Source organism: Alexandromys fortis, unplaced genomic scaffold (assembly GCF_014885135.2).
Source record: "Alexandromys fortis isolate MF-2015 unplaced genomic scaffold, M_Fortis_MF-2015_v1.1 scaffold_56, whole genome shotgun sequence".
NCBI classification, from domain to species: domain Eukaryota; kingdom Metazoa; phylum Chordata; class Mammalia; order Rodentia; family Cricetidae; genus Alexandromys; species Alexandromys fortis.
The window spans coordinates 2,012,227-2,037,060 of record NW_026067935.1 but is presented as its reverse complement, the minus strand read 5'-3'; the positions used below and the strand labels follow the sequence as shown (position 1 = coordinate 2,037,060).

The 24,834-nt window shown below is 47.7% G+C and overlaps 2 protein-coding genes across 2 annotated transcripts in view; both read right to left on the bottom strand.

The window, feature by feature from the left end:
* Positions 1 to 24,834, bottom strand: part of Stx2 (syntaxin 2) — a 113,906-nt gene that overhangs the window by 910 nt on the left and 88,162 nt on the right. The gene's annotated exons all lie outside the window — the stretch shown is intronic.
* Rimbp2 (RIMS binding protein 2) overlaps positions 1 to 24,834 on the bottom strand; it is a 192,733-nt gene that overhangs the window by 136,246 nt on the left and 31,653 nt on the right. The window lies entirely within an intron of this gene.

Below are 24,834 nucleotides of genomic sequence, written 5' to 3'. Positions count from 1 at the left end.
CATGCCATTCCCAGTGTGCTCCTTCTACCTCCTCCTTGCAGACCAGATGTAAGCTCTCAGCTACTGCTCCGATACCATGCCCGCCCGCCTGCTGCTATGTCCTCCTCCATGGTGGTCATGGACTCTCATCCTCTCAAACTGGAAGCCCCAAGTAAAGTTTCTCTTCTATAAGTTGCCTTGTTCATGGTGGCATCTCACAATAGAAAGGTCTCTAAGATGTCAACACTGAAGGAAATCATAGCAGGAACTGAACTGAAGCCATGGAGGACCACTGCTCAGTGGCTCCTCGCAAGCTTGTGCTCAGCTAGTTTTCTTATACAGCCTGGGCCCGTTTGCCTAGGGATAGTGCTGCCCTCGGTGGACCCATCCACAGCCATCATCAATCAAAATAATCTCTCGTACACATGCCTGCAGATCAGTCTGATCAAACCACCAGGCATGTCCTCTTCCTAGGTGACTCTAGACGATGTCAAGCTGACAGTAAAAACTAACCAGCCCTAGGCTCATTACCCAGATGACAACGGGATTGGGGGGGGGGGGATGAGTGGCATACAAGTCAACATGGGGCTTGTTCTACTCTTGTTATCAAAACAGAACTGATCATCCTGAAAGTATTTCCATCAGACAAATAAATAAAAATCGATAAAAAACAAAAAAACATGAGGAGATGCCCATTTAGCCATCAGGCATCACAGAACAGAAATATCCGCATGTCACCAGGGACCAGAAGGCCACTTTGCACTGTCCTTCTGCAAGCCCAGTTCACTGGTTAGAGGCCCCATAATTGAGGAGAGGTTGGATGTCGCAGGTCCAGAGTCCATTTATAATTTACCTTGGGCCATCTTTAGTCCCCTTATAAATAGACATTTATAACCTATCTTTGCACATGAGCTAACAGAACGGCAATCAACAGCGAATCCTTCTGAATGTATAAACGTATTGGAAACCCCTCCTTTCTATCCACCAAAAGGCTAAGAGAGACATCCGTCTGGCAGCTCGTGAGGCCTGCAGCAGAGGTTTTCTGTCTTTGCTACAAGCCGTCTACCTGATGCTTCCCCCAGTGAGTCTGAAAAGTAACTTGCCTTATTTGGGACTTTGTTACTGCAAAACTTCATGAAACAAACCGTTGGAACTCACGGTAACCTGAATCTTTGTTCCCAGGCCATGGTCACTCATATTTGGCTGATTAGAGCTGTGTTTCTGTGTTTGAACTCCAGACCCTCTAATTGAGATAAACAAGCATCGGACATTGTTCCTTTTCCCTTTTATTTGGCTAAAACAAGATTTTTTTCAACTGTCTGGAGTCAAGGGGATAAGATGACAACTTGAATGGCCCTGGGTTTCATCAGCAGGCTCGCAAGTGACCCGGGCAGGAATTAAAACAGAGTGAGTGACAGGAAGAACAAAGACAGCCAGACTTTATCTCAGACTTCAGAACTGAAAACCCGTCTGCGTGACTGAGATTCAATTTCTGTCAATTAAGCAAGCGCTTGCCGTACACCTCTGCCCTGGCGGTCCCCAGACCAACGGTGAATGGGATCCAGTCCTTCCAGGACTCGGGGCTGCTGGAGAAGGGCAGAGCATCCGTGTATCATTTCAACTGAAGCTGGGGTTTAATAAGATTAGGAGGATGTGTGAGGAGGACGTGCAGGAAGGGCCGTCTAGACAGGAGGCGAGGCTTGCTTTCTGGGGCTATTTAATGAAAGTACTCCAGATGAAGAGGGGGCAGACGGAGCCCACAAGAGATCACCATATTAGAAACAGAGAACTGAATCTCTCTGTGGCCGTTCCTCCTGACTCTGAAGGTGTCCTGTGTTCGAACATCACCCCACCCCAGCTTCACTTAGGTACGAGACCGGAAATAACAAGTTGATAGAAGGCTAATCTAGAGCAAAGGCCTCCCTCCCTACCATAGCCCCAGAAGCCTCCACAGTTCACTCCCAGCCATCTAGAATGAGCCCACCTCTGACACCTAAGATTTTTAGACTTCTCTCCAGGATCAAGCAGCCCCCCTCCCCAATCCAAACCTCCTGTCTAGATGTCTAAAACCAATAGAAAAGCTTAAAACTTGAGATTTGGTGATGAGACTCAGTGGGTAAGAGATACTTCCATTCCTGGGACCCCACATGGTGGAAGGAGAGAACCGACCCCTGAAAGCTGTCCCCTGACCTCCGTGAGCTATCCAAAGCAGAAGTGTGTGTGCAAACAAAACAAAACAAAAAAACCCTTGATATTGCAAAGAAGTGTGTGCTGGGGTGGGGTTGGGAATTCAACTGGGCCTGCTCACAAAAGATCATCCCAACTGGGCTCATTGACTTTTGATGTTCCCTTGAAAGGGGGGGGGGGGGTCCTGAGACCCTCGCCTGAATATCTATCCACTTATCACAGCCAATTGTACGCAGTTGTGCCCTAATTGTATGTGGCTTTGGGGAGGGGCTAGAGGATCTAAGGAAGGTCTAAGGCAGGAATGCTGTACCGCCAGGCTCGGTGTAAGGAATAAGTATTAATATCTGGATTGAAGCTGGCATAATTAAAAAGAGAGGGGATGAATAACTCAAGGAAAATTTAAAAGCTGTGCAAAGAAGAAGAGCTGCAATCCCTGCTACTGGCTGGGTCTGTAGCTAATACGTTGCATGACAATAACGTCAATGCTAACTGTTGACTTGACCGTGCTTGTAGGTCGTGTGGGTGATGGGTAACTCCTCATCCCTTAAAGGGCTTCCCAACCTCATCCTATCTACATTCTAGGCAGGTAATTCCCAGAGTGGACGACTGAGTAGTAACCCTAAATCCAGATGCGACCAGCTCTCCCTTTCACAAGACAGAGTTTTCCCTGAAAGACAAAGATGTCCTTGCCAGAGAACCAATCAGCTGTCATTGTACAAAGTGCTATTGTTTATTTATGAAATTTGATGAGTCAAAAAATAGCAATATAGGGCTGGAGCGATGACTCTGCAGTTAAGAGCATGTGTTGCTCTTTCAAAAGACCGGGGTTTGGTTCCCAGAACACACAATTTAAAATAAAATAAAATAAAATAAAATAAAATAAAATAAAATAAAATAAAATAAAATAGAAAAGGAGGCATAGCAGTGCACACTTGTCTGGAGAGACAGAGATAAGCAGCAAAGTTTAAGGATTCTCAGGATCAACTGGGTTTCCCTCTGGCCTCCACAAACACACACACACACACACACACACACACATACACACGCATACACACACTTACATGTATAAGCAATCAATAATAATAATACATTTTTTAAGTACAGGGTGGAGGAGATTGCTCACAAAAATGTGAGGACCAGAGCCCAGATACCCAAAACCCACATCCATACCCACAGCCCACCTGTAATGCCAGCAACCCAGATCCAGGAATCCCTGGAGCTAGCTAGTTCCGGGTTCAAGTGAGACACCCTTCCTCAAAACCTAAGGTGGAACACAATCAAGGGAGACAACCAAAAGCAATGTCTGGTTTCAACCCTGGAGCCACAGACGCAGTACACACACCACACATGCTCACAAACCACACATGCACACCACACACACACACAGAGAAAGTACACCAAAGTGTAGCCCTCTACCTGGCAGAGATGTGTCAGGATTGTCACCTGACTTCCTCCTTAGAATACCAAGCACCCTACTCCTCCCCCTGCCATGCATGCCTCTCAGAAGCATCATGCTCTCACGAAAACCACGCACGCCTTTAATCCCAGCACTCGGGAGGCAGATTATGAGTTCGAGGCCAGCCTGGTCTACAAGAGCTAGCTCCAGGACAGACTCCAAAGCTACAGAGAAACCCTGTCTTGAAAAACAAAAAAATAAAAACAAAAAAACAGAAGAGTAGAAACAAGATGACAGAAATCATCCTAACTTGTAAATTACAGGAACCTTCCCCAAGTCTATGGGTTTTTTTTTTCTTTTTCCATTTTCAGGTGTGTTTGTGCCTGTATGTGTATGCATGCTTTGCATGTGTGTGCATGCGTGCATGTGGAAGCCCAAGGCTGATGTCAGGAATCGTCCTCATTTGCTCTTCCACCTCATTCATTGAGGCAGCATCTGTTAATCAAACCCAGAGCTCACCACTACTGCTCATCTTGCTAGCTGACTTGTGCTGGAGTTTCCTGGCTCAGCCTTCTGAGACTGGGATTACGGGGTGGGGGCTGCTGTGTGCACCCAGCATTTCTGTGCATTCTGGACACCCAAACTCTGCTCTCCATGTTTCTTTGGCAAGTTATTAACCAGTAAGCCATCTTCTCAGCTCCTAAGCCTATGTGTTATTAGAACAGTAATTCCTAGGTCCATGACGCATTCCATGAACTTGGGGGGTGAGGTGGGTGTCTCTGCATAGAATCAGTTAACTGGCTTCTCTACCACCATTCTGGCTCCTGTGCTAGGTCTAATGTCCCACCTGGCTGGCTGAATAGTCTGCTCACGGCTGTGAAGCGTGGGAAACTGCTCTCTGAGGCTTCCCAGGAGCTAGGATTATTAATTCAAAAGTGGTCCGGCTAGATAACAGCTTTGAGAGGAACGTGCGTGGAAGAATTGAGTGCAGAGCTAGGCTATCGCTTCGTGCCGAGCTTTAATTAACTGAGCTGTGTAGGAAGATGGGAACAAAAGCCATGATTAATTGATGTATCTTTTACCGTGGCCATCAAATGCCGAGCCACATACACAAACACAGGCCACCTGCTCTACTGGCCATCAAATGCCGAGCCACATACACAAACACAGGCCACCTGCTCTACTGTACACAGGACCATTGAGGAGCAGAGGATTTGTTCCTTCCACCCACAAGGTTGGGTCTGTTTCCTTGGATTCATCCTACACTGACAAAATAAACTACCTTGAGCCGCCTTCGGCTTCCCACCAACCCTGGACTGATAAGATACAAAGCAAGAAGGCTGAGAGCTTCCTGATCATTTTCTGATTCTACTCTACCCCTAAACTCTTCCTGGTCTCATCAGTCAGCCTCAAAAACTTGAAAATCATTGTTCTCAAATGGGATAGGAAGCCGAGAAAAAGCTCTGCCCAAGGCATCTTCGGGGTGAATAGACACTGTCCGGCTGTGATGTTTAAACAAGCAAGGGCAAAGCCAGCCTCGAAGGAACAGCGGCAGCAGGCAGCCTGCCACAGCTGTCTACCTGTGAGGCCCTTACTGCCCTGAGTGATGCGGGAGGGCAAACACCTTTCTCGCAATCTAGCCCATGAGCTGACCTCCAGGCCAAAGATCTCTCTCCTGGCTGACATCGGCCTGCGGACATGTCTACAGTTAAGTCCACAGATGACAACCAAAATGCAAACCATAGTTAGAGCCTGGAAAGTTTGGACGTGTGAGTTACACATGCAGGCTGGAAAATCTGCCCCTGTCCCACCCTGCCCCCGGGGTCCAGCAATTCTTTCTGCCAGCTACAGCCCATAGGGATGCTAGGCTTTCTGTGCGTCCAACTAAGTGGATGCTCAGTCACTCACCTGGCTCTCCCCATCCCACACAGAAGGTACTTACGGGATATGGGGTCAGCGGCTCCCGCAGGCTGGCTGAGCCTCCCCTCCAGCACCCAGTGCTCACCAGCCTCTCTCAGCTCCAACCCTGGCTGGGCTGCTCTGCTCTGCACGGGGCTGGAAGACTGTTTACTTATTCATGGACAGCCTTGGGCTCGGGAGCGGCTTTGTGTCAGTCAATAGAGAGGAAATGCAATCTGTAAATGGGGGCTGCCAGCACAGGGCATATCTGTCCCGTTGAGTCACACGGACAGAGCCACCATGGCATCTCGTGTTTCAACAGTAAGCAGGGCCCAGAAGACACTACCTTTCCTACTCTGTCTCTCCCTTCCCTTGTGGGTCCCATACCCCATAGGGCACACAGTTCTGGGAACCTATGGACATGTGAACATAGCAAAGCCCCAATATTGGGTCTCACTTGTATCAAAATGTGCCTTACTCACAAGATGGGGGGGGAATAAGAGGTGGGGAGTGGGACCCCAAGTTCCGTATCAGTTTACCTTTAAACCTAAAATTGCATGTTTAAGTCTAATTTTTTAAATGGCCAAAAATATCACACACGCACACCCCTTAGTGGCTACTGTTTTGCATCTAGCAAGTACCTACACCGTCCTAGGAAGGGGTTTTTCTCATCTCCCTCCAGCCCATGAATGTGAGACTCATTCACTGGGTCCATGTCACACATCCCACAGGGCCAGAGCCGGGACACTGTGTTCAAAGCTGTCTCCATCCCCGGAAGGCACCTTGCTCCTCAGAAGTGCCAGAAAGCCCATTGTTGAATTAAAGACTTTCTGTCTTGAGTCCCACTTGGCCGTGAATGACAGAGCATTAGTGGGTGGAAATTGAAAGCAAGATAAAACCTTCCCCCAGGAAAAGGAGTCAGACTGCTCTGAGCCCTAGAGAGACATCAATAAAGGAATTCCAGAGATCTAAAGACACTTGTGGGCTGGCGAGGTGGCCCAGCGGGGAAAGTGCTCACTACACAACTCTGACGACCTGAGTTCAAGTCCCAGAACCCGCACGAACCAACGCTGCGAAACTTGTCCTCTAAACTCCACACGCGCATCATGGCACACACGCATCATGTGTGCACTCATACACACACGCATCATGTGTACACTCATACACACACGCATCATGTGTGCACTCATACACACACGCATCATGTGTGCACTCATACACACATGCATCATGTGTGCACTCACACACACATCATGTGTGCACTCACACACATACATCATGTGTGCACTCACACACACTAATCATAATAACTAATTTAAGAAAATCACTTACAAACTCCTCATATGTCAGGAACCCTCAGCCCTCCAGTGCGGCTTTCCATCTTTTTTGGCTGGCAGGTTTCACCTCCATATCCAATACCCAGGATTTGTCAACCTACAGGCTCTGGGCAGTGAATAGCAACGGGACCTTTCTGGGGCTGTCTGTCATGGTATTTAAGCCACCAAGGAAGACGGTGGGAGGACCCATCACCGGAATTGCCGCTGTCACTCAAAGACAGAGCCCACAGAGCAGAGAGCGGGACACCTGGGATGCTGCCTGCCTGAGTGCGGCTCCCCAGCAGCCACGCCTGGAGTTTAATTAAGCGCCTTCCCACCCAGGAGCCACCCCGTCAGGTTAATCATTCTGCAGAAACCTTCATTTCACCGCTCCTAAAAGCCTCCGACAACCACATGGCTCGGCCGCAGACCAAGCTCAGTTATTTGTCTCAGTACTGAAATTCATCGTGTGGTATTTATTTTCTAAAATAAAATAATTTGGGAGCTTTGATCTTCAGCTTTAATGCTAATTACTAACGTTCCTGGGGCGATAGCAGACAGCCGGCACTGTGAGCACTTACTGAACATTAAACCCTACAGTCTAAGCACCTTAACTGAAGTAGCGCATGGACCCCTCGGAGACCCATGAGGGCACTGAGACTGTGTCTTTGGTACAGATGGAGAAACTGAGGCACAGCTCAAAAGGAGAGGTATTGGGATTTTAACTTGACCCATCTAGACCTATGTGGCCATGGGGCTTCCCTCTCACACCCATAAGATGTAGGTGGTTGGTACAAACCACAGAGTAATGGGTCATTGGTCTGAGCTGTTTCCAAGGGAACATTTTGTGTGTGTGTGCGTGTGTGTGTGTGTTTGCACATATGTGGGTGCATGTGTGTGAGTGTATATAGAGGTCAGAAGTTGACGTCTGGTTTCTTTTCATTGTTCTTCCCCTCATATGTAAAGGCGGGGCACTCGGGGAACACAGAGCTCACTGTCTGACCTAGAGTGACTGACTGGTCACCCTTCTCCAGGGAGCCCTTGTCTCTGCCTCTCATACACTCACAGGGGTGCTGGGGATTCAAACTCAGGTCCTCACACTTACGTGGCAAGCGCTTTATCCACTGAGCCATCTTCCCAGTTCCCGTTTTTGTTGATAAAGTGAAATAAATCAATATCATAAGATGCTGAGATTGTTACAAAGCAAAGTTTGAGCAGCCATACCCACAAATAAAGTCAACAAGGCCCTCCTGGTGCCCCGAGAGAAGGACAAGAAGGGAATCATTTCACTCTCTTAACCCACCCTGTCTCTTGTCAGCTGATATCAGGCTGCTTCAGAGCCACTCAGAGACTGGACACGGACACAATAACCCGCAGGTGACAGGAAGTCAGACGTTCCTAACACTCTCCTGCTGAGTACCACTCCAAAGAGAAGGCTCCGAAATGAGGCCCTTGATGCCACCTGACCCTCACATCAAAGACAGGCCCCCGGGGTCAGAGTAAGAGTCCCTGTGAGGGACACAACAGATATCAAGCCAGATGCCACCCACAGCATCCTTTGGCAGTAAGCCTGGCACTGCTCCCTGCTGTGAAGTGCAGCTCTGGGTTGTCACCTACGGCAGAAGTCCCTACCTTAACCTTTATTGCCTTTGAGCACCAGAACGAACCTCTGTGGTGCTGATTTTGAGTCTTAGGACCCCATAGGTAGCATGGCCCTATGGAGTGAGTGCTGGGAGGTGAAGCACAGGACGGGAATGTTCAAGTGGGGTCATACGGCAGGGTCTTTGCACTGTTTCAGCGCTGTTACAGAAGATCCCAGGACTAGGAGAGAGGGGACTCAAGCACGGCTGAAGCAGATGCAAAGACCCTGAGGTAGGAGGCCAAAGAACGACCCTCCCAAAGCCACTCCCAGGCAACTCCAGCTGACACTAGCACTTCTCTGCCTTCCAGATCCTGAGTTAGTGCGGTCTATGGTCCACACTGCAGGATAAGGGAAGGAAATGGGGAAGCAAGCAGATTTCCTGAAACTACACAAAGGTCTGAAGCCAGAATGGAAGATGAGGGAGGCGAGAATGAGGTCAGACCTACTTCCTGGGCTGTGATTTTAATGAGAGCCTAGCTGCTTTTAATTTATTAGAGCAGAGTGTGAGTGTGAGTGTGAGTGTGAGTGTGAGTGTGTGTGTGTGTGCGCGCTCTTCAAAATATACCACTCCTCAAAATATAACTGCACATGGATCCTGACCCTGCCAAACCCTGATTCGTTAGCCACTTAAGAAAACTAACATTACAACAAGTCTCCATGGATCAGAGGAGCGGTTTAAAACTATCAGTATCTTGAAGGGTCTGAAGAACAAGTCCAAATTAATTTGCTTGAGTTACTGTGCCTGTGTGTGAATGTAGAAGCTGAGTATGATGTGTTGGGGGGCACAATGTGTCAAGTTCAAGGCTAAGGTCTCGTCATAGTCACTCTGGAGAGTCAGCACAGTCGGCAATGACGTCAGGAAATCCTAGGCTAACCCTGCTTCTGGGGATAGCCCAGCCAGGGCATCAGGACTGAAAGTCCTTCTTCCTGTGTGCTGTGTGTCCATCCTTTCTGCAGGCTGAGCCCCACATCTCTGTTCTCAGTGCTGGCTGCTCTGGAGGCTGTATTCACCATATAGAAGCTCCCCTGGGGTCCAAGCAGAGCCAGTGTGGCTTTTTGGATTAGGGCATATGATATCCTTCTGGCCAAAATTAAGAGACCAGGCCCTTCCATGTTTGCCTGGCACCAATCTGGGGTTTGCAAAGGTCTCAGTTGGGTGACTGAAATAAGCTCAGAGACAACGGGCTATTTCAGCATTGACTCATCGGGTAGAGACCCCGCAATAATTAGGATACCCTCCTGTAAAACATGCCGTGCAAAGCTAGAGATGGTGAAAGCTTTCGAACCTACCTCCTGCTAAATCAGGGGACACAGTCTCATAAGTGAAGAGGCTGTTGAAGGCCACACAATTCATTGTCACAGAGTCAGGCTCTGAACCCAGAGCAGGGGCAGAGGTGATGGGCACCCAGAGGAGCAGCCTTGGGTTGGTCCCCAGCTTACTACACCACAATATATGCCTATAGGATCCCACGGAACACATATAGACTATGTACACACGTGCATGCACATGCACACACACACACACACACACACACACACATCATCATCATCATCATCATCATTGTATAGGAAATAAATATAAGCAGTGATTGTCAAGGAGTAGACACGGCCCTAGTTGATATTTATTTCTGCATGTATCTATGCACAGTACAACAATGTCTGGTGCCTGAGGAGGACCGAAGAGGGCACGAGATCTCCTGGAACTGGAGTTATAGATTGTAAGCTGCCACATGGGTGCAGAGAACCAAACATGGTTCCTCAGCAAGAGCGCCAACTGTTCTTAACCTCTGAGCCATCTCTTTAGCCCAATGTCTATACTTCTTTGAATAGTCTATATTCAAAGTATCTGAATATTTTATAATAAATTACAGATGGAAAAAACGCTCCCAGGGCTGTCAGGAAAGGAAGAGCCTTGTGGGTTGGAGACAGGAAGAAAGGCACGCCCACCCTAAGAGGCCTTTGGCTGCTTACCAAATGCCTTTGAAACATTCTTTGAATTCAAAATTCGGTTCGCATTAATTTGTTTGAAGGAAAATAATGGATGTAATTAAACCACCCCTTAAACTATGCACAGAATGTATCATTTAAACACAGAATATTAATAATCATGAAGATTTCAATAAAACTATTCCAACAATATCCCAAAATACACTCAGCCACATCCTCTACACAGCCCAACAAAGAAAGACCCCAGCTACAAACATGCATTAGCATAGCATTTTGGATGGACAGACATATGGGTGATGCAAATGTTTTCCAAACTCTTTTATTTATTTATTTATTTATTTATTAAAGATTTCTGTCTCTTCCCCACCGCCGCCTCCCCTTTCCCTACCCCTCCCCCAATCAAGTTCCCCTCCCTCGTCAGCCCAAAGAGCAATCAGGGTTCCCTGCCCTGTGGGAAGTCCAAGGACCACCCACCTCCATCCAGGTCTAGTAAGGTGAGCATCCAAACTGCCTAGGCTCCCACAAAACCAATAGGTGCAGTAGGATCAAAAACCCATTGCCATTGTTTTTCAAAGAATCCCTAATCGAGTTAAAACTATTGACATTATCATATTTTTCAAATGGTGCTGAGGAGATGGCTCAATCAATGAAGGATTTGCTTCACAACCCTGAGAACCTGGGTTTAGACCCCCACCCCACATTAAAAAGCCAGATGCCAGAAGGCTGGAGAAGTAGCTCCGTGGTTAAAAGCATTTGATGCTCTTATAGAGAATCTGGGTTTAGTTCCCGGTACCCACATGGTCACTCACAATGACCTATAACTCCAGTCCTAGGGATCTGATGCCCTCTTCTGGCTTCTACAGGGATTGCATACATACAGTGCACATACACAGGCAAAACACACCTATGTATAAAATTGCATCTTTTTAAAAACAATTTTCACCAGACACAGTAGCACACCTCTGTAACCCCAGTACTAACTAACTAGAAGCAGAAACAAGATTCCTGGAGCTTGGTGGCAATTAGTTATTCTTGTGTGCAAGTTCTAGGGTCTCCAGAGTCAGGGAGAAATCCTGTCTCAAAAAATAAGATAGTGATTGAGCAAGATGTTGACCTCTAGCTTCCCATGCACACATGTGCAGGCATATATGCACATACATATGCAGATATGCACATACAAATATAACAAATCATACAGGGATTATCAGACCCAAGCATCATAAGTTAAATATCGTGGGATCCTAGATGCTGTATTTAACTCTGGTCTTATGACAATAATATGTGGATATCAGGATTCTCTGTGAACCCATAACTTAAAGCCCAAGGAGCAGGACCCTAGTCTCTGGCAGACCCTTTGCAGCAGCTAGCAGATTCGGTCGAGTGTCTGGAGTTGGAGAAGAGAGACTGCTGGAGAAGGGCGTGACTGAAGGGGTCGGAGCAATGCATATTAGTGTTAGCCACCTCTGCTCCAAGTAAGATGCTGGTATTTCAGGTCCTCAGCAACCCTTCTTTATGCCTCCCTGGGAGATGAGGGTGGTGAGGTTGTTCTCACCTGGCTTGATGCAGCCCCTCTATCACATGCCTGTGGGCCTTATCCTCAGGATCCAGCTGCAGGCACTCTGGGAAGAGGCTGTGCCTTGTACACACATACATACCCATGCACACATGCATGCACACACATGTGCATACATGTACCACATATGCACACATGTAAACACATAGGCACACTTGCGACATCCTATTCTTACTGGTTAGAATCAATCACATGTCCCACCTAGCCCCAAGGACTTCTGGGAATGAAGTCCGCCTCTGAGAAACAAACAGCTCCGTATCACAACTCCAGGAGTAAGGGTGAGTTCCAATGCAGACAGAGCATGTGCCCTGGAGGAGACACTGACAAGTATCCCTTTCCAAGAACCCTTAGCCGTTGTGCCTGATTTTCTCAGTTTGGGCTCTGAACAAGGCCACTACCTGCCTCTGCCTTGCAAGTGCTAGGTCCCGAGGCACGCTCCACTATGCCCAGCTCTTGAATTTTCAAAATTCTTGCATGAGAAAATAATATAGTCCGTGTCGGTCTATGTCTGGCTTGTTTCACTTAATAGAATATTCTCCCGCTCCTTTCACTGAAAATGCTGCTACAAGCTGGGCGATGGTGGCGCACACCTTTAATCCCAGCACTTGGGAGGCAGAGGCAGGCAGATCTCTGTGAGTTCGAGACCAGCCTGGTTTACAGAGCTAGTTCCAGGACAGGCTCCAATGCCACAGAGAAACCCTGTCTCGAAAAACCAAAAAAAAAAAAAAAAAAAAAAAAAAAAAAAAAAAAAAAAAAAAAAGAAAGAAAGAAAGAAAGAAAGAAAAGAAAATGCTGCTACAGCAGACGGCCAGGTGGCAGGGAGGCCACGGCATCCTCCATCCATAGATCGGGAGAGCATACGGCTGGAACTCAAATAAGGAAAGCACTACAGACGTCAGAGAGGACAGAGGTTGCATAGAGTACGTCATGGAAGCTCAGATACCAAACACGCCAGCACCTAGGGATAAACCAACCCTGCACTGATCCCATGGCTCAGTGAGAAAGATCCCCAGACTACCGTGGCAAGAGAAAGCCAATCATCCGCACCGCCAGCACCAGAACCAAAGGCAAGGCGTTCAGAGGGCAATTTCTGCCCCCTGGAGGCGGGTGCTTTCTGGGGACCAAGCTCATCCCCTCCCCCGACAGCTAGTTGCCAATGCCATTCTTAAAAGCCCTTCAGGGTACATTTGAGCATCCTCAGCTTTTGCTCCATTCACTCCTCCGCTCTGTGGCCCTAAATAGAACTCCCTTTAACAGCACATCTGTGTCTGTTGCTACTGGAGGCAGCCCTGCGCCAGGCACCGCGGCCTTAGAATCATCTCATAGCGCATGAGAGGAGCCTTTCCCATGCCTCGCAGCCCATGGGGAAGGGGGGAGTTGGAGTCTCTTTACAGCCCATGGTCAGGGGAAGTAGTGTCTTCCATTCCCTGCAGAAGCAAAAGCTTGTTTACCCAAAGAGCACCCTCCTGTCTCAGCCTTAGTCATGCAGAAAGCCCTTCGAGAAACGAATGCGGCTCTCCAAACCCTGCCAACAAAGTGCCTGTTGACTTAGGGCTAGAAAGACCCTCTGCCACTTCACAGTTTCCTTCAAAAGGCTTGTGTCTCCATGCCTAGTTTATTTAGTGCAATGGATTAATTCCACCAACTGAGCCACATCCCCAGCCCCTCGAGTGGCCTTTGTGAATAATCATTGTGTTCTAGGGTGCAAAGGGAAGTGACAGGGAGGAGGCGTTCCTCCCAACAAGCGTGACTTCTTTAGTTTAAAGCACACCGTACCCTAAAACTGCCAGTCATAACGTTCAAGCGGCTGACCTCAGCCGAAAATGTCAAAGAGATCGCAGGCAGCATTTTCATGAACGGAAATGTATGCAGTAGGAGTTGTCATTTTTAAAAAAAAAAAAATAGTTGCTTTGTAAATGTCATGGCAAGGATGCTAAGCAGGGATGGAGAGAGCCTGGGACTGCTTATTTCTATAAAGGGAAAAGAGCGAGGGCGGAGTCTCCCCGCACCCCCTGCTCCTTGGGAGTCTCCTGCCTCCTGAAGGCTCTTCACTGAGGCTCTCCAGAGGATTGTTGTCCCAAATTCAGCTCATTTATTTTGCTCTACAGCAGTGGCTCTCAACCTTCCTAATGCTTTGACCCTTTAATACACTTCCTCATGCTATGGTGACCCCCCAATGCTGTAAATTTATTTCCTTTGCTACTTCATAACTGTAATTTGCTAACGTTATGAATCATAATGCAAATATCTGTGTTTTCTGATGGTCTTTTGGGGGCCATGACCCACAGGTTGAGAACCACTGCTCTCTACATGGAACCAAGTTTGTGTGTGGCTTTGCAGGTTCTCACCCCACTGATGGGACAGATAGACAGATGCAGACACGTACAGATGCCACAGGAAGCAGGGGGTATAAAAGAACAGTAAGTCACATGGTTACTGAGGGAAGTCGCAGGCTCTGAAAGATACAGCTAAAAAAAGGAGCTGTTAGGGTGAAATGTGAAGACCGTAACAAGAATGAAGGCGTTGTGGTGGCAGAGAGGTGTCTGTCGCATCCATTGAGTTCTTCCACATGCCTGGCAGAGTTCCGAGCACACTGTGTCTGAAGCCACCTCAGCCTTCCCGCGGGGTGACTGATACTCTCAGCCTGACTTTACAGATGAGAACACCAGCCCCGAGGCAAGCCACTTAGCCATGGATACATGGTGTCCTGGGTAAGACTGTCCACCTGACAAGATCTGGAATCACCTAGGAGATACACTCGGGACGTGTCTGTGAGGGAGTCTCTAGACTGTGTTAGTTGAGGCAGGAAGACGCGCCCAACTGCGGGCAGCATTCAGTGAGCCGGGATCCCTGGGCAAGCTTAGCACCAGCATTCATCTCGGTTTCCCAATTGTGGATGTATCATGGCCTCCTGCCTTCCCTACCATTATGGGTGGCGCCCTCCAACTATGAGTCAGCACACACCTTTCCTTCCTTGAATGCGTTTGCATCAGGTATTTTGCCATAGGAGTGACCCATAACAAATACGCATGGGCAGAAAGTGGGAGACTGAGGACATACACAGCCTTCGGGCCCTGGAGCTGCCCGTGGTACTGTCCCATCCCAGCACAGGTGAAGTCTCCAGGCTGATGTAAAGGCGCAAAGGCAGACAAGCTCACGCAGCTTGGCAGCCACACTCAGGAGGAATCTAGGAAGCAATAGCATTTGAGCTGATCGTTTTCTTTTAGGTTTTCCAGAGCCTTGTCTCCCGCCAGTGTCTTGGGTAAAGGATTCCTAAGGGCTTGAGCGGATCAGTGGAACTCTGAATCTGGAGATGCACACTCGTGGAGCTTATAAGGAACTGTGGAAGTAAACAGTCTTACCCTTTGCTGGGAGAATAGACGACTGAAGTCTTCTAGAAAGAGTTGCAATGGAAACTGCCTATCTAGGACTTAAAAACATTTGCTGGGGGGGAGGGGGTGGAGAGATGGATCTAGGTAAAGAGTGTGTACTGCTATTACAGAGGACCTGAGTTCAGTCCCAAGCACCCATATGGGGGGGGGGGATTCACAACCCTCTGTGCCTCCAGGTCCAGGTGATCTGACTCCCCCTTCTAGCTTCTGATGGCACTGCACTCATGTGCATAACCACAAAAATGAAAATTTAAAAAAATAAATCTTTTCAAAATTTAGAAATATAACTTCTGCTTCTACTGCTTGTCGCTAACTCATCATTTTCTGGTCTTCCCTTTGTTTGCCCTTTTGTTCCGCTTCTACTTTATTTTCTTCATCTGGTTTCTAGTGTAGAATACTTAGGCTGACTTTTAATATTCTTTTTGAAAGAAGCGATTCTAAAGCCGTGTGTTTTCTTGAATGTGGTTGTGTCCCAGTCTTAACTAGCAGTATGGGAAACTACAGCCTGCAAGACAAACCCGCCCCAACAACCTCCTTCTAAGTGGAGTAAGAGCAGGTCCTGCAAGAATCATGAAGGGTCCTGTGAGGAGATGCGTCCCCTCCGACTAGAAGTGAATAGGATCCACAGGAAACCATAGATGGCAGAGGTTAGAATTCTACCTGTCCCTAACAAGGCCAGCTCTTGACAGTGTGAGGCAAACCGGACTGTCCCTTTCATGTCTTCTCTCACACAGAGCCAGTGGCTTGTCCCTGGGGCTGAATAGAAAAGTATTACAGTCTGGGAGCTCAATGAAAAAGGTGTTCTGTCTCTTGGTTTGAAAAGCTGGAGGCCCAAGGTCAAGGGGCTGGTGTCACTGGTTTCTTTTGAGGGCCAACTGGGAGAACCTGCTTTAAGCCTGTCCCCAGGCCTCTCTCAGCCTGTGGCATTCCTCAGTTTGGGACTGTAGGAGCCAGCCATGATAAGCTAAATATGAACAGATCACCCAAAGGAAGTTCTTTACTTCCAACCATTATCAACTGCCATAAGTTTAATGGAGGCCTGAGTCTCAGTAGTTTACTCTGGTTGCAGGAAGGACCATAAACTAAGATTACCTGAGTACCACCCAAGAACAGATCATCCAAAGGAAATGCCTAAGGTTCCAATTGCTGTAGATAGGACCACCAGCCAGCATGCTCACCAGGACACCCCCTAGACAAATGCCAGCTAATCAGGGATCCTGAACCTCAGAAACCCCTCACCCCTACCTCTACTACTATAAAAAAACCCAGCTCTAACTGAGCTCAGGGATCTCCGTTTATTCCAATATGTTGGACATGTGGAGAGACTGAGTTTGCAAACTTGCATAAAATAAAGGCTCTTTGTTTTTACATACAGGACTCGGTCTCCTTGTTGGCTTTTGGGGGACTTCGCGGATTCGGGCATAACAGGATAATTCTCTGGTGTCTTCATACCACTCTCCTCTATGCATGTGAGAAATGCCACTCTGTAAGGACACATGTCACATTGGGTTTGGGCCACTGAATAACCTTAACTAATCTTGCATCTGTGACAACAGATCCTGTTTTCAAACAAGGTCATGTTCACAGGCACCGAGGGAAAGAACTTCAGAAGCTCTGGGGAGACCTGTCAACCCATCACAGCCAGAAAGCTAAGCAGAGGTGAGTGGCCATGACACACTGAAGACACCTGGCCCAAACAGGCCCTGGCTGGGAGACAGAGAGCTCCAAGTGAAGACGAGGCTGGCAGTGAGCAGATATCCCCATGCTAGCCTGGCAGTGCTTAGTGATAAATAACAGAGTAGAGTGTTTACCACCTGGGGCTGGCAAGCTGGCTCGGTAAGTAGAAGATCTTGTTGCCAAACCAGAACCCATAGTGGTAGGGAAGATATGCTAACAGGAACAAGAAACTGAGGAATCACATCTTAGCTATAGAGACAAAGTAGGTGGGAAGGGAGTAAGAGGGGGAAGGGAGGAGAGAAGAGAGGAAGATGAGAGGGGAGAAGGGAGCAGGTAGAGGAGGAGAGGAAGAGATGAAGGGGAGGAAGAAGGAGGGGGAAGAAGGAATAAGAGGGAAGGAGAGTGATGGAGAAAGGAGGGAGAATAGGAGGGGGAGAGAGAGAGAGAGATTGAGACCATAAACCCTCAGAGTCCACCACCATTGATGTACTTCCTCCAGCAAGGTGCTATCTCCTAAAGGTTCCATCACCTCCCCAAGCAGCGCCACCTATTGGGGACCAAGTGTTTAAACACCTGGATCTATGAGGGACATTTCTCATTTAAACCTCCAGAAATGGTTTAAAAGTTAAACATTACCGTCGAAACAAAGCAAACCGCATCTACCTGCAATATTGACCCAAGGCAGAAGAGACGATCTGGCTGGCCAAGATGGTATTTTAGAGGCAGGGAAAGTCAATTATAAAGTTTTATTTTATAAATATTGATGGATTCATCCTAATAGCTCTAACTGAGCTTCATAGAATCTGCGTTTTCAACCCTTGGTGTTACTCAGAAGCACCTCCCGTGGCTGTTCTTTAATCCTTCCTTTGTTGGAAGCTTGTCCTGCTGAGGAGCTGGTTAGCTGTCATTGTCATCTAGGACTGTCTAGGAAGAGAGTGTTGATGAGGGGTTGGGTTGTCCTGTGGGCCTGTCTGGGGTATATGAAAGCTGTGTAAGCAGGGAGTGGCAGGGATGTGACACAGAGCCAGAGTGAACTCCTCTCATCCTTGAGTCTCAACGGGTCTTATATAGATCAGGTTGGCCCATGGACATGCCTGTGGGGAACTATCTTGGTTGGTTGTCTTAATGGGCAACACCATTCCCTAGGCAGGAAACTGTGTGAGTGAAGAAACCAAGCCAAGAACAAGCAAGCAGGTGAGCGGGCATTCACTTCTCTCTGCCCTTGACTGCACATGTCACGTGACTAGCTACTTGAAACTCCTGCCTTGACTTCCCCACAGTGATGGACCATAATCTGGAATGGTGAGCTGAAGCAAGCCCCTTTCTCTGTTAGTTCACAGTTGTTGGGCTATTTTATCTCAGCGCCAGACATGAAAAAAACATCTGGACATGCACCAGGCCACAGCTCACTGGGGAGTATTTTCAACAGTAAGATGGCAAGTCTCCAGGTGCCAGCCTTTCCCCCACATCCTCTTCTCCATGATTCTACTGGCTGACCTTCCAGAGGCTTTGAGAGGATCCCAGGAGCTGACAGCAGACAACCCGAATACCAGAGAGCACACAGGAAGGAGTTGTGGCAGGCTGGAGCCTGAGGGCCTTCTGAGGTCAGGCTTGGCAGCCTAGGGAGAAGTAGTGAGAGCCCGGAATGAGGCTTTTTAGGGGACCCAGCCCTAGGAAATTAAGGCCTGCGCCAGGCTGAGCTAGGAGCTGTCCATCCGCCCTAGTGCTGAAACAGCTCAGGCGGGAGGAGCCGAAAACCCACAAGGCCTGATTCTGTGGGCAAGAAAAAAAAAATTTATTATCTGCATTTGTATATTTGCAATCAATTCAGGCATACCTGCCCGCTCTGAATTCTGCATCTGGAGGCGCAGCCACCCTTTGGACTATGGGAAAAGGAGCCACATAGGACTTCTGAAAACAGGAACCAGCGGAATCGTATTTCACTGTGTAAATTGACAAAGGGTCAAAAAGCTTGCCCTTGGCCTCTGACGCACTCCACTCTGCTCTGAGAGCCAAACTGCCATTTAAATATTTATAGGCCAAGGCAGAGAGCTGCAGTCTGTGGTCTCTCACTCTGGGTCCTCTGCTAGAGGCAGAGGCTGTGGTAAAAAGGGATTCATGTTTCCTTCCCAGCAGGCTGTGGTTTGGGCAAGGGTGTTGGGTAATATGGGGGCTCAGCTCCTGGGAACATCCAATGGCCCTGTTCACTGCAGCGGAGGCCTGAATCCTGACAGGGCAAGAGAGCTGGTCCTGTCTTTGGGGTTCACAGAGGTGGCAAACACAGGAGTGAGGCAGCAGCTCCTCTTCAGTTCCAATGCAGCCCTCCTCACTGATATGGGCCTTCAAACCCCAGCTATAGCAAGGCCCCACAGCCATGTCTGCTCCCTCCCTTTGTCAAGACTGAGGATGAAGCTCAGTGGTTAGCCTTTCTCTGCCTTCTTCTTCTCCTTCCTCCGTCTCTTAATTTTTGTGAGGAAGAGAGGAGGTTAGACACAATCTAACTCTGTAGCCCATGCTGGCCTTGAATTGGCAGTTCTCCGGCTTCTGATTTCCAAGTGCCAGTAACTACAGTCTGAGTTACCACGCCCGGCTTAACGCATTTGCTAAATGCACAGTGGGTGTCTCTCATCTTCCGGCTCTCAGCTCCGCTTGCCTATTGCGCTGCCTTAAGTGACCATCAAGCACCAAAATGAGGCTAGTCCAAACAGAAAGGCATGATTGTAAGATGGCCACTGGGCTTTGAAGATGACGAGGGAAAGAAAGTTAACAGCATCTGTGACTTCCACATCACTGAAGGTGTTGGAATGATATTTTGGATACATTGAGTTAAGTCAAACATTCTAACTAACACCGATTTTTAACTGCTACTTTAACTTTTTGTATCCACAGTCAGGAAGCAGGGAAGTGAATGCCAGTGCTCAGCTCCCTGTCTCTTTATAACCCAGGCTCCCAGCTCGTGGGCTGGTGCTGTCCACATTCAGGGTAGTAGGTCTTTGCTCCTTAATTAACCCCATCTAGAAACTTTCTCGAACACGCCCAGAAATGTGTGTCCTAGGTGACTCTAGAGCCTGTGGACAATCAATGCAAAACCATTCCAAATTCATCCTTTGTCAACTTGACATCTCAGAGACACAACAGGATCAGACTGAGGACAAGGTCACACAATCCCACATGGAGACCCCGTAAGGGTGAAGGTTTCTGAGTGGGTCTACCCAGTGACCAACAGCTAGTTTTCCTTGCTGTACATGCATGGCTGGGTTGGGGGTTTTGGCCAGTGGTAGCTGGATAAGTCATTCTTAGTAGGATAACTTCCATATGTGACTGAGTAAAGGAAACTAGATAAGGACTGTAGCCTCTGGAGAGATAGCTCAGAGTGGTTAAGAGCACTGACTGCTCTTCCAGAGGCCCTGAGTTTAATTCCCAGCAACCACAATGCAGTTCACAATCATCTATAATGGGATCTGATGCCCTTTTCTTGCATACAAGCAGACAGAATACTCATATATAAAATACATAAGTAAATTTTAAAAATTTAAATGATTTTTTTAAAAAAGCACAGCTCCACACCTGTCACAGAAAAAAATTCTTTGTAGACATCCATATCAGTCCCTTGTCACTAACATAGAAGGCTCTAGAACTCCTAAAGCCTGAGCTTGTGTCCTCTCTGCTCCACACTTAGAATAGACATCATGTAGGTGACACCCTTCCCTTCAGCATTCAGCATCTCCCTGATGACACAAGACCTGGGCACAGGAGTCATCCCCACCCCCTCTAGGCTATATCCTCTAGGCTCTTACAGCCTCCAGTCACAAAACAGAACCAATGCCTTCTGTCCTGCACAGGCCTTCACCACACAAAGATTCTGTCCTTGGTCCTGAGCTCCACCCTCTGAATCAGCCAGCAGGTGCCCCAGGGAGCCCTGGGGGTGACCATTCTGGCACAATCCTGCCCTGTACAGGGTATACAATTCAAGTCCTCCCTTTCCTTTTTGGCTTAATTCCACTTATGTGTTCCTTGAACCAGAGAATTTCAATATGGTACTAAGAATTAGGATCACCTGGGGGTGCTCAGAACTCTGGACAGGCCAACTCTTCTCTAGACTAATTAACCAAAATCTCCTGGTGGGGAGGAACCACACCTAGCTCTTTTGAACCATCCCCAGTGGCTCCAACATTGGGCCACATTGGGAACAATCAGCTTAAACAGCAGGTGCTGGGGGCAAGAAGGAACTGGTGGGCTATTTTCAGCAGTTGTCAAGATGATGACAGCGAGGATGGAGGACAGGCTGGAGTGACTGATGGACCAAAAGTCAGCATGTCTCCCCATCTGCTCCGCTCCTCTCAGAAGACACAGCAGCCATGCAATGAATAGAGAAAAGAGACACCCTGCCAAAGGGACAAGGCAGCCTAAGCAGCAGTGAGAAACCTGCTGGCAGGACTCTCTGGCCTTCAGTGGCTCTAAATCCATCACCCTGGCAACACAGACAAGGTCTCTAGTCTCCATTCCTAATATCATCTTTCCCTTTGAAAGAGGCAGGACAGCAGCTAAGAAAGAGAAGGCTCTAGAACAAAGAGAAGAACAAGTGGATACAGGGGGGAGGAAACTGAGGTCATTAAGGGATCACACATACAGACAACAATGATAGCATCCTCAAAATGTGAAAAGATATGGTCTGGGGAGATGACTCGGTTAGTCAAGTGCTTGTTACACAAGCGTGAAGACCAGAGTTCAATCCTGCAAACCCACAAAAAAAAAAAAAAAAATCAGGATAATGGTGCATGCTTATACTCCCAGTGCAGGAAGCAAAGACAAAAAGATGGATCCCTGGAGCTTGCTGGTCAGCCAGTCTAGGACCAAATGGATAAGTTCCCCATCAGTGAGAGACCCTGCGACCAAAAGATGAAGTGGACCGGGGCTGGAGAGATGGCTCAGCAGCTAAGAACACTGACTGCTCTTGCAGAGGACCTGGGATCATTTTTCAGTACCCACAGGGTAGCTCACAACTGGCTCTAGCTCCAGTTCCAAGGGATTCTGTACCCTCTTCTGGCCTCCATGTGGTTCACAGTCATACATGCAGGCAAAACACAATTTTGCATAAAATACATTGTACATTTAAAAATGGATAAAGTAAACGGAGTCCTTAGGATCAGCACCTGACGCTGATATCTGGCTTTGCAGCATACATTGTATTGCTAAGTTGCCATGTGCTATTTAAGCTTGTTGAAAGTGGGCTCTGGACTCCAGTGGGTCCTCACTTACCTGGACTCAAACATTTTTATTTCAAATGTCCTTTAAAGTTCCTTTTGCTAAGTGGCCTGGACCTTAACTCTGGTACAGGGAGAAAACGAGAGCAAAACAGTCCAAGAGCACATTACAGCCTTGAGATGAGCTAAAAGAAGAACCTTTCCCGGCAGAGACCACTGATGCTTACCCCATGGTGTTAAAATGCCTGAAGTGGGACTGGAAGCCCAAAGCTCATCAATGGAAAAAGACTCTCAATAGGAACCCCAGCACGGCAGCTGCTTCTCCACTTGGTCTCTGCTGGATGTTGTAAGTCCCTGATTAGATGATGTTGCTTTGTTTGCTCTGTCAATCAGGCTACTCCAATCTTCTCTGCTGGATGTTTTAAACTCCTGACTGGGTGATGCTTTGCTTCTCTCTGTCTCTCTGTCTCTCTGTCTCTCTGTCTCTCTCTCTCTGCTATTCGCTAATTGTTTTCTTTCACTTTGTTTGTTATATGCTTATGAACTCATTCATTTAAGACCAAAAGTATGGCTATCAGATCATTCTCCAGTACAGAACAGGCCTCCAACATATACATGTGTATATGTGCATGCATATCTTTACACAAACATATGGGTATATACAAATGTATACACACATACACACACACGCACATGCACATTCACGCGCGCAAGACATTCAACTTCACCTGTTATTAGACAAATGCATATTAAAGCCGCATTTAGATTCTTTCAGATTGGCAAAATTTACCATGTACAGCAGCAAACTCTGTGAGAAAGGTACTCCAGATGTCCCTGAGAATGGCATTCTGTAGGGGGTCTTCCAAAAAAATGCTTATGTGTCTGCTTCTTGACACTGCAACCCTGCTGCTGGTAATTTATACTCAAGGCAGTAAAAATTATCTGTAATGATTTAAAAATACACATGCGTTGGATTATCGAACTAGCCTTGTTACTAACTGCTAAGTGTGGGGTGGAAGAGATGGGTCAGAAGGTAAGAGCACTCACTTCCTGCTCTTAAAGAGGGCCTAAGCTCAATTCCCAGCACTGACATGAGGCTGTTTGCAGTCACCTGTAACTCTAGCTCCTGGGGACCCACTGCCTCTCTCTGTCCTCCTTGGGTACCTGAACACACACACATACATTTAAAAATAAAATATTTTTAAATCATGGCAAATAATCAGAAATAGCCATAGAGGTTCATATCTAGCAAAGTGGTGGGAGAGAGCATGGAGGCTTCCCACAGCCAAGGGCTGTAGGGCACAACAGAAGGAAAGAAACTCCTCATGGAGTGGTGTGTGCAATCTCCAGGATAAGGTGCAGGTTGGCAGAGGATGGTAGTTAATCTTTTGCAGGGGGAGTTTGAAACAGGGTCTCTCTAGGTTCTCACTACTAGACCAGACTGGTCTTGAACTCACTGGATTGCCATTTTGAATCACCTAGGAGACACACCTCTGGGTGTGTCTATGAGGGAGTTTCCAGAAAGGTTTACCTGAGGACAGAAGACCCACCCTGATGTGGGTGACACCATCCTTGGGACCTAGAGACATCTGATATGCTTTGGTTTAATGCTGATGGAGGCAGCCTTTCCAATGCCTCTGGTTGGAAAGCTGGATTTTCTGTGTAAAACCTGCTTCTCCTCGGTGGAATGCCCGAGCCATTTGCTAACACCATGAGAAAGATATCTGTGCACTGAGCACCTGCTATCATTGCTCTCTGCTTCCTGAGGGCAGAAGCCACGTGGCTGGCCACTCCCTCTCCTGCCACCGTGTCTACTGTCTTTTGATGGACTCTATTTCCTTGGACCATGGATGCTCCTTCTCCTTAAGCTTTTCTCTAAGTACTTGTTACTGCAATGAGAAAAGTAATCAAAAGGGGGAACAGTTGTAATGTATTAATTGACCAAGGCGGATACATTTATTGGGGAAAGGATGTTATCCTGAAATGTGTGTACAGTGTAGAGGGGCTAGTGAGCTCATTAGCATATCATTCTGTATCACTTTTATGGAGAGAACACTGGATATCTCCACTACTAGTTATCAAGAGCATAGCCAGGCTGTTAGCTGTGGTCACAAGGTCACACAGTAAGTCCCCTGAATGTACCCCTCCTGTACAAATGAATTAGATACACTGTTAAATGAGGGCCTGGTGTAAGGGGCTGAGGAAAAGAGAGAGGGCAGCCAAATGGCTTAGCAGGTAAAGGTGGTTGTTGCCAAGACTGATGACCTGGGTTCAGTTCCCAGGACTGGAAGGAGAGAAGTGACTCCTGAAAGTTGCCCTTTGACCTCCAAACCCAGACTCCGATGCACGGGCACAAAAAAAAGATGAATAAGTAAAATAGAATTGATTTTAGAGGAAAGAATGTGTACATGTGTGCTCATCTGTGCCAAAAGAAGCACAAGAGGGTAAACCAGAAATGGATGAGTTTATTGTATAGGTGGAAGTAAGTGGGGCTGGAGGAGCAGCTGGGTAGGAATGGGGTAGACTGGGAGGGAAGATCAGCTAGGTGAGGATAGGGGTGGAATGGGGATGGGGGTGGGATGGGGTGGGATAGAGGTGGGGTGGGATGGGGATGGGATGGGG